This window comes from Astatotilapia calliptera, chromosome 2 (assembly GCF_900246225.1).
Source record: "Astatotilapia calliptera chromosome 2, fAstCal1.2, whole genome shotgun sequence".
NCBI lineage: Eukaryota > Metazoa > Chordata > Actinopteri > Cichliformes > Cichlidae > Astatotilapia > Astatotilapia calliptera.
The window spans coordinates 10,778,845-10,789,574 of NC_039303.1; the positions used below are offsets into that span (position 1 = coordinate 10,778,845).

The window sequence follows — 10,730 nt, forward strand, 5'->3', positions numbered from 1 at the left end:
GCGTTCAGTATGACGTACATAAATATGATTGCAGGCTGTTGGATTAACATAAAACTCCACAGAAAAATGCTGTTACTGTGAAAGATGTTGGAGACTGTGGTCAGAGTGGCCAATATCTCCAACCCAAACCACGACCAACTGAGGGCTTCACCAAACTCTATTTAGAGTCGGCTTCCTGTAGTCGTCGAAGTTTTCAGGTGGTGAGATTAACAGATGTGTTTGTCTGTCATTTCAGACTCCTGTCTCAAGTCCACTTCCTTGTTTGAAGTGATGAACTTCTTGATCAAACAGGAAGTACATCACTGTTTGAATTTCTTTATTATGTGACTTTTTACCTGTTGAGTCATAAAACCTGTCAGACCTGAGAAAAGTTCCCACCTGACGCCACCTAAAAAACACATTAGCTTTGTCCTATAACCAATGGTGAGTACCAGCATCATGGGAAATATCATGGTTTCAATATTCTCCTCCTATTTAGGAACAGTTCAACACTGGTGCAGATTTTCTGATAATTCACTGGAGAAAAAACAGATTTTGAAAGATCCCCATTTGACCTACATTTGGCATCAGCCTCATCTTTTAGATGTGAGTATTTCTGGATGTTTTCCAGGTGAGTCCATCCGGCCCGGAGACTTCTCCCACATGGCAACAACGGTTTGTCCAAATGCGGTTCATATTTGCAGTTTCCATTGGGGAACATTTGGTTCTGTCTGGTGTTCTTGACTCAGCCACAAGTCCACCTTATATGAGGCAGATGTCAGGTGTGTGGTGGTATTCGGATTATATCTGGCCCACAAAAAAGGCCCATAACCCATATTAGACCGAGCTCTGGGCCACATTTGGCTCCCACAACATTTTTCACTCTTGAAATTGAGCCAGAAGTAACATAAGTGGCCCAGATTAGACAACTGTGCCCAAATGTGTCCACGATCTGAGCCGACTAGAGCCAGAGCACACTCGCCTCGAGGCGACTGCTGTTGTGATTAAAATTTATTTTAGTTATAAATTTGATTTGGTCTGGACCTGGTAAAGACCTCAATAAACTAAACTCTCAATAAAACACCATAACAGCAAAAACATTTAAATAAGGTAATATTTAAAAAGCTGAGTATAATAAAAATATTTTATATTTTATGTATTTTATAAAAATTCTAAAAATTTTGTGGTGGTCTCACAGCAAAATGTGAAAAACTGCAAAACAACAAGCTCGTGATTGTGTCACAAAGTGCCGTGAAGCTGCGTTGAAACTGGTGAAACCAGCTGGTACTTTTTTGTTTTACTCAATTAGAATCTGTGCAAAACTCTGAAAAAATGTAATTTTATTTTATTCTTTCCTCTCAGAATTATAAACGTCTAATGATCCCCGAGCTCTTCGGCTCAATTAGATGTTAACTCAGCATGTAAGCTGTCAGACTGCAACTCCACACTTTTCCCTGAAGTATTTCAGTATTTCTTCACAGTCAGAGGTATTCGCACTATATGAAAAGGAATTAATGGAGCAAAAGCACTCATGTAGTGAAACACAACGGTGCAGTTTACACAGAGAAAGTATTTATTCTTTTTAATAAATGCCAGATTACTGTGCAATCATGACTAGTCAGAGGCTTTCCTTCCAAATGAAATGTAACGGGGACATTCGTGCCGCTGATTTCCATCTTCCTCCCTCCTCTGAAGCCTCCAGTAGCTGAAGTGTTTCTGCATTTGGCTGCTGGCTGCTGAAGGCCTGGAGCTGCAGATGGCCGCCTCGTGCCCAGTCCGAAATTTTCCACACAAGATGGCTGGACCGGCTCCCGCTCGCCAACGGCATGCCTGCTGCAAACACAATGACGAACGTCCAGTCACGAAAGAACGGCGTACAAAGCCCGATCTGAGCGAACCGGGCATCGAGTTGACCTTTAACCCTCCACCTGCTGTAGAAGCCGGAGACGCGCTGACGGAGACTTTCTTCATCTGCTGCTGAATATCTCCTAAAATAGATGGACGGAAAGCACAGGAAGCTCATAAATAACTGTTTGTCAGGGTATTTTAAGTAAACTGTGGTGATGAATCATTTTACCTCTTTACCATTTATCTAAAGAAGAGACAGAAGGAAGATAAATTTTGCTTCCTTTTGCACCAGTTTGTTTTTAACTTTCTCCACCAAATGTCTTTTTAAAAGCACAATTATCCATTATAATTTCCTGCCATCGATTGTAAGTGTAGGTGTCCTTTTTGTTTTCCAATCATTTTTCATTTCTTGGACGCGCACATTTCAATTGTTCCTCGGCGTTTGGAGGGATAATTTGCGCCCCCTCCTCTCATGGTGGGTGTCTGAGGTCTGACCCGAACAGACGACGGCGGTGAGAGCCCAGCTTCATCCCAGATGATGTGGTCGGACGTGGGAAGCGGACGAGGCCTGAGGACACTGGCGGCGGTGGGAGTTTGGCCCGGTTGAGCCTCACGTTGCCGTGTGGGCGTTGGTCTGGATTTGGTCTTCCGTTTGGATGTTTGAGGCGGAGAGCAGAGGTTTGGAGATAGATCAGGGATCAGTCGAGGTCAGCGTGAGCTGTTTGTAGGCTGAAGCCTCTGTGTGGGCGTCCCAGCCAATCGGTGGCTGCTTTCAGATTGTCTGAACCAGTTTTAGGGAGCTGAGCTTCAGCTCTGCTTCTTTTCTTGGGGATGGACTGCATTGTTTTCTGGATGCAAATAAAGCCCAGCTAAAAATCCTCTTATCACCCGTCCTGTGAATGATTGAGAGTTAATATTTCATTAAAAACTAAAAAATATTTTGGTAAAATCAAACAGAAGAGCTTGATAAGAACAGGTTTGTGGAACAGGAAAGGTTGTGATAAAAGAGAGAATGTAGCTGCTAGCTGTCTGCTAGGCTTCACCTCAGCTAATCGTCCTAAACTGGCCTTTGGACTGTGTTTGTGCTGTTGGATTCTTTTTAATGCAGTTAATTAGGGATGGGTACCAGTATCCGTTGCCATGATGGCACCGGTTCTGACATAAACGGTAGTAACCAGACCGAAAAGCAGCGCACATTTCGGTGCTTTATTACGGTGCTTTTTTCCCCTGAGATGTCATATACCTTGGATTCTAGCCAATCATTTTACCTTTGCAAGGATAGTAGGCAGGCCCAGGTACGTACGTTCTTTTAGAGCAGAGCTACAGATTAAAAGTGCCCAAGGCGAAGCGGTCAAAAGTCTGGCTGTACTTCACAGAAAAAGATGCAAACTCAGCAGCCTGCAACAAGTGATTTAAGGTGATACTGTGCAAAGGAGGTAACACCTCGAATCTGACGACAAACCTGGCGACGCATAGCGTTTTTTTTAAAAGCGGAGAAATGCACCGAGTTAACAACATCCCCCAAGAACCCAAAGAGTAGAGTCCTGGCCCCTAGCCCTGCCAGTGTAGCAGAAATGATGACGGATGATGACGGCAGCAGCAGCCGTTCTTCTCTGTGTGAGTAGCTTAATGTTGCTTGTGTGTAATTTACATTGAGTACGCTATCCACATTATTAAATTAATGCATGTAAGGTGAACTAGCAAACACCGTTGTAGTTACACTCAACAAAAATATAAACGCAACACCTTTGTTACTGCTCCCATTCCCCATGGGATGGACGTAGAGACCTAGAATTCATTCCAGATACATAATATAACCATCCCTCCCAAACAGTGGTCACAAATCAGTCCAAATGTGTGGTAGTGGGCACATCTGCTATATTGAGATAATCCATCCCACCTCACAGGTGTGCCACATCAGGATGCTGATCTGACATCATGAGTAGTGCACAGGTGTACCTCAGACTGCCCACAACAAAAGGCCACCCTGGAATGTGCAGTTTTTTGCGCTATTGGGGGTCTGGGGACCCAGAACCGGTCAGTATCTGGTGTGACCACTATTTGCCTCATGCAGTGCAACACATCGTCGCATGGAGTCTATCAGATTGTCAATTGAATAAACCCTATTATAAACTGAATTATCGTCATTACAAACGTGTGTTAAATCTGATTTAGCGATAGTCGAGTGTGTTTATGCTTGTCTGTGAGGAGAGGATTGTTGGAATAGTGATGATGATGTGCGCTATCACTGTCAATTGTCAGTAAACACTTCATCTGGCTGATGAATCTACACGTGAGATATTACAAAGTCTGCATTATTAACTCTGTAATTAGACGCCATTCTTCTTATTTTACGGCGCTGTTGCTCAATCGGGGGACGCTCTCTGTTGAGGAGAAAAGCATGAATTTCTTTGTATACGGATTATCCATTGTTTAAATGTCCCGGGCAGTCGAAAAGAAGGCAGAGCTGTTGAGAAATGCTAGGAGCTAACTGGGCGCTAACCGCATCATTCAAATATATTGAATGTCGCAAAGAGAGGAAGTGACGTAAGATTTGCGCATGCGGGGTACCGATCGGGTTTCCGGTACGGATCGGGTAGTGACACTGACCTCGAACTGATTTTATGTGGTACACGGCACTCAAAAGTCTGCCAAAATTTTTTTAGTACAACTTAATCTGGGTCCAAAACTCTGTCTGCTTCAGGTCCCAAAGTCAAACGAACACTGTGGCATCACTGAGAGTTAAAAACTGTCTGAATTCTTTCATCTTTAATAAAATGATCAGCGTTGCTGCTTTACCAGGTGTAAAAATTACGTTCAACATCCAGGCATCCATGAAAAGAGAATTTATTAAATTTAATGGAGTTAGAAGTTAGCAGGAAATTAGCAGGAAGTTAGCTCGCTAGTTTCACTAGTTACCTAAACATGATATAGCATGTTCTGATTTCTGAAAAATAAAAATGTACAGCTCTGCTATCACTTCCAACATAAATGAAGACAGAAAAGTAAACAGTAGTGACTTTTGTAGGGTTATTGAAGTTGGGCTAGCTGGTATTGTTAGGAGGTGGTGGGTAGGTGTATTGTTGTTGTTTGGGTTTTGTTTTCCTTTTTGGTTATAGGTAGGCGAGGCGAGGCTTGATGGCATTCCAACACACCTGCGACGCATCGGACGTCATCAGTGAGCGCTCTTAGGGAGCAGAGTCACGGACGTCTGGTGTCGGAGTATTGTCGCTGTCACAAGTGGTAACTAGTCAGCACAGGCTGCATCTGTTGATTTTACGCTGTGGAGCTGTATGTTTTAAAGGATCCACGTTTTGCCTACTTTTCTTTGTCTTAGCCTGTTCCATCGCCTGCCCGCCTACCTAGGATTTTGTGTTGACTATTGTGGATCCGCGACGGAGTGCTACGTACCATCAGGCGGCGTTCACCGCAGCGGCTGTGGTTTGGGTGGTCAAGTAAGCTCTCCAACTCTCTCCGTCCACTTGTGTTTAACGTTCGGCTATCAACGGTATGTCATAAGCCCTGTTTTGTTCCCTGTTGTCAGGTAGCTCCGGTGCGTCTGCTTGCCTACCTGCATGCTTCGGCTCCGTCTCATCGCCTGGCACATTTTTATTTATCACTGTATATAGCCCCTTCCCTTGTAAATATTCCCCCTTACTCGTGTATATAAAAACTTGCATCACTAACTATTCTGCGTCCGTGTGTGTTTCTGCCACGTAATCCATCTGTGTAATCCAGCCCACCTAACAGGTATATAATGATGTGCTACGTGATCGCTAGCGACACAGCTATATTAGCATAACATAAACAGTGAAGCTGTAGGATGAATGCTAACCTTTTTCCACTTGATAAAAGTTAACGTGAGAGTTCCCGATGGTTAGGGACAAATGCAATCGCATGGCAGGATGCTGTAAACAGACTAAACTTCAGTCAGGAGAACAACTGAGATAATACATCCACAATACGAGGTTAATCATTAATATACTGCGACAACATGGGAATAGAGCAGCTGTGATAGAATTCAACATTAATGAATCAATGGTACGGAAGTGGAGGAAGCAAAAAGAATGAGTTGAGTAAAGTTATCTGACTGTTTTGTTTCACTTAATGCGCCTTATAATCTGGTGCGCCTTATGTATGAAAACAGACCCGTTCATCGACAGTGCGCCTTATGGTCCGAAAAATACGGTACCTTGATAACCATGCTAGCTACTGCTAGCTTATGACTTCACACTCTGCCCTCTTCAAAATCTGGCAAATTCGGGTTCCAGCGTCACAATATGTTGCATATTTTAGAGGCAAGCTTTAAGAAAAACAGTTCAGGTATTACAATAAAAACAGAACTTTTTGAAAGCTGACTCACAGTCTCGTAAACATCCAGAGTCGCCATAAAGGCGTCTGTCAATACCTCATCAGGCAGGCTGGAATAAAATGTCTCCCAAACTAATGGACAGGGGCGGAGCGTGGGGGTAGCTTACTGGGCTTAAGCCCGGGTTGTTTTGTCAGAAGCCCGGGGTCTTTTGGAGTGTAATTTTTTCATAGTTAGATGCCTGGCTGACAACTGTATAAAACAAAAAGTACACACAATATTCAAAGCACATAGTGCACACTGTGGGAATTTACGACTGTGCGTGAATCCCCCCTGATATTGGTATGATCCGAGCTCAGGCACTGAGCGACTGAGCGAGGGGGCGGGGCAGCTGCTGCCTGTGAGTGCGCTGTTGGAGAAACGGAGCCAGCCATACTAAGGAGAGCTTAAGTTTGACCAGGTACCAAAGCAAATCATTCGCACCGTACAAATAATGTAAATATGACGGTGCATCATGAAAGATTGATATCAAACTGATCACTTGACCAATATTACGTTACTTGCTCTTCAAGTGAATCAACAAATGGCGAAATGAAAAGCCGAACAAATACTATTTTTTAGAGAGTCTTAGCTTACGTGTGTTTATTTCATATTTTCAGTTCTTACCCTCCCCGACTAAATCGGTTTCAGTTATGTACTGAAATATAAGAATGGACATTAGAGGCTTCTTTCAAAGAAAAAACTCAGGTAAATGTTATTTTATATATTATGCTTTGTATGCTGTTCAGTATATTTCTATGCAAAACAAGAGGGATTTCAGTACACAGCAGGATATTCACATTTGTAACCAGATATTTACATAAAACATAAACATAAAACATTTTTACTGTACAACATCAATTTAGAGTAAACTTTTGTTTTAGATAAATATTGAAATATCTTTTGAATTAGTTAAATGTCAGAATAAAGAGAGACAGAGCTGTCTATTTTTTATCACTTTCATTAAATTTAGGAGTACATATACACTAAGTTTGTTAATTAATAAGAAACTGCAGACGATTCCATTCTGAGCTGAAGAAGCTTCTGATAGGTTAGTAGAGTCCATGTGAGTAAATTGGTGGCACAGCTGTGGATGCATATAAGGCAAAACACAGAGCCTGTTTCTTTGACACGGGAAAATCAAGAGATGTCAACCAAAACACCAGGAAAAGAACTGTGGAGCTCCATAAATGTGGCTCAAGTTTGAATACAATTTGGTGCCATTTGCAATTAAGAAATACAGATAGTTTCTCTCTTTACTCTTAAAGTTAACAAATATGTTTTTTATATTTATCAATCTAAAAAAATAAACATTTAGTCTGATTTGATGTTACAATTAAAAAAGTGTTTGTGTTTTGATCTGAAGAGTACATAAATATCTGGTTTCAACTGTATATTTGATGATTGTCAGCACAAAGAGGGAGAGAGAGGAACAGAGATGGAACAAGAGCAGGTGAGACACACATGTTAGTCAAATGGTTGCTTACCAAAAGTATCACCGTATCATAGGTACTCATGTATCTCGTACCTAGTGTTTCTTTTTAGGTTTGCTATTTTTCAAATTCTATATTTATTAAGTTATGCAGGCTTGTTTGCACAACAAGGCTAAATAATTATATAAACCTTTCTCAATCTAAATAGTGGACTTTGGTAGAATTAAAAAAATAAGTGTAGTGCAGGTCTATGATGATTTTTAGTGCTACTATCATCTAGTTCTGATTCTGGTTCTGTCTTGGTTAAATCCTAAGTAGTCCTGATTTTGAACTGTTGTAGTCCTGTTTTAATTCTGGATCAGTTCTGGGTCTGGTTGAATTGGGGTTTAGTCCTCGTGTCTTGATACAGCCCTGACCTTGTTCTGCCTTGCTGCTTAATTAAAAAACTAGTTTAAGGTGTCCTGCACATGTGATATATATTTTTCCTTATATGAAGTCATTCTTTTTTGAACAAAAGTCAAAACAGAGCCAATTAATCTTTCAGTCATTTCTAACCCCCCCCCCCCCCCCCCCCCCAAAAAAAAAAAAAAAAAAAATCCCACATGCATACTACCCTTTAGGGCTAAGCCCCAGGTGTTTCAAATGTCTGGCTCCTCCTCTGCTAATGGATACAAAAGGTCATGATACATCCTCTGTTTTATTTTATTTTCATTCGTTTTCCTAAGTTAATATAAAAAGTTTCAGTTAGTTTAACATTTTTCAGAAAGTCCATTTTTATTTTTATTTGAAATTTAAAAAAAAAAAGGTTTGCAACATAAAATGTATTTAATAGTTTTGTGGACTAACTCTTTAATGGGATGGGCCAGGATGAAATAAATCAGAATTATTAGAAGTGTTTTGAAAACGCATACATTTCAAAACAGTGCTTTTGCCTTTCGCGTGTGGACAGCGAAAACGGAGACTTTCTAAAACAGAGACTTTCTAAAACAATGACGCATGTTAGTCATATGATGCAGTTATGTGACCAATTAAATTAAGATAGCTTAGGGCAGGGGTCGGCGGCTCTTTAGTCCTTATAGTGTGGCTCGGCATGGTTTGGGAAAATAAATTAGAAGTATTTAGCTAAAGTGTAATTTATTTATGTTAGTTCTTTTTTAACTTGTATTTCTAAATTGGAAGATTATTGTGATATTGAAATATATAAATACAATTATATACTAATTAATACAATTATAACTGGGTCCAAATGGCTCTTTGGATGTGAAAGGTTGCTGACCCCTGGCTTAGGGCATTATACAGTTGTTTTGTTTCAATTCAATTCAATTCAATTTTATTTATATAGCGCCAAATCACAACATAAGTCGCCTCAAGGCGCTTCATAGATACAGAGAAAAACCCAACAATCATATGACCCCCTATGAGCAAGCACTTTGGCAACAGTGGGAAGGAAAAACTCCCTTTTAACAGGAAGAAACCTCCGGCAGAACCAGGCTCAGGGAGGGGCGGGGCCATCTGCTGCGACTGGTTGGGGTGAGAGAAGGAAGACAGGATAAAAGACATGCTGTGGAAGAGAGACAGAGATTAATAACAGATATGATTCAATGCAGAGAGGTCTGTTAATACATAGTGAGTGAGAAAGGTGACTGGAAAGGAAAAACTCAATGCATCATGGGAATCCCCCGGCAGCCTATGTTTTGTTTGCTCTCTATTTTGGCAGCCCTATTAAAGATTAATACCAGTCCGTACATGCTCCAGATAGCTTTTCTTCTTATTTAATTCTCACTCGCTTTTGCAACTTCGTACTTTTGTGTTACTCGCAGCAACAACTCCACCCCATTGTTAGTCCATTCCACGCTTTTCCTCAACATTTTGCTGCGACGTTTCAAAGAGCCGGAAAGTAAATGAGCGGCAGACAGAAATGAGGCAGGTCGAATCTTCTTGCGTTTCACACACGCGCAGTACTGGGACGTAAGCATTTTCGGCCGTTTCAATGTGGATGCACAACTCTGTGAAAACGACTGAAAACGCTAGTGTGTACTTGGAGTGTTTTCAGATGAAAATGCCATTTTCAAATCTATCCGGGCTAGTGTGGATGTAGTCTTAGAGTTCGACAAAGGATTTCACAGACAGAGGAATAAAGCAGCACATAAAAGAACTGATGACTGCTGCCTGCCCCATATGGCAAAGAAATAGAAAAAACTTATAAAAGACTTGCATCAGACGTGGCCTACTTCATATAGTGAATCGTATAAGGCTTATATGATTTACTCATGAAAGTGGCCACTTTTATAAGAAAAGATAAGATACCTTTATTAGTCCCACAAGGGGAAATATATTGTTTTGGTAAGTATCCAAAACATATGTTTACATTTTCAGAATTGTAAAACCTCATTGTGGATGTAAGAGCCAATTTATGTGGACAATTTGCATCCAACTCATTGTGTAACATTTTTATTGGTGGTATTTGATGGTTTGGGCCCCAGGAAAACTAGCAACCACTGTTGTTGAAGCTAATGGGGTTCCTTATAAATAAACAAATAAACAAATACAAGTTTCATTTATATAATTTTTCTAGGGATCTTATATCTGTTTTCACTCTTGTATACTTTTCATACAAGTTTCACACAAGACAGATACAAACTTTATAAGATTTATATAGATCTTTTCCATATGGGGCAGGTCACATTTAATCACTTTGTTAATGTAAATGGAAAATTGATAAAGTGAGGGTATATTTGAAATGCCTTTTATCATTTAAACCCAGGTAGACACCAGTAGCTGCTGAGGTGTTTGCTATTACATCATAGTTGTCTGTGGCTGTTCATAGTGATCTTGTCGACTCCTCCAACCACAAACCTCTCCTGCTCGTTGTGATTCTGGCTAATCGGTTGCCACAGTGGTTGTTGTGAACATCCTCGGTAAAGAACGACTTCAGACAGCATGGGGAACCGCTTACAGCTACCGACATCAGACATCTGTTGCTGATAAACTGCGGTTATCGATATCCAGAAGATTCACTGCTGTCAGTGCAAAGAAACCGCAGCTGAGGTACCACAATAAAGGCTCAGGTCTTTATCTCGCAGCTTGTCAGGTGATTCATGGCGAGGAGCCGCAGGGACTTG

At 41.0% G+C, this 10,730-nt stretch overlaps 2 long non-coding RNA genes across 2 annotated transcripts; one reads left to right on the forward strand and one right to left on the reverse strand.

Annotated features, from left to right (window-relative positions):
- Positions 1–1,557: 1,557 nt before the first annotated feature.
- Positions 1,558–6,254, reverse strand: LOC113028868 (uncharacterized). The gene is made up of 3 exons (XR_003273287.1): positions 6,191–6,254; positions 2,065–2,720; positions 1,558–1,967 (listed from the first exon to the last, which is right to left on the reverse strand). It is a non-coding gene; the product is annotated as an uncharacterized LOC113028868 (long non-coding RNA).
- Positions 4,922–5,474, forward strand: LOC113028874 (uncharacterized). Its single transcript, XR_003273288.1, has 3 exons — positions 4,922–5,070; positions 5,165–5,282; positions 5,372–5,474. It is a non-coding gene; the product is annotated as an uncharacterized LOC113028874 (long non-coding RNA).
- Positions 6,255–10,730: the final 4,476 nt, after the last annotated feature.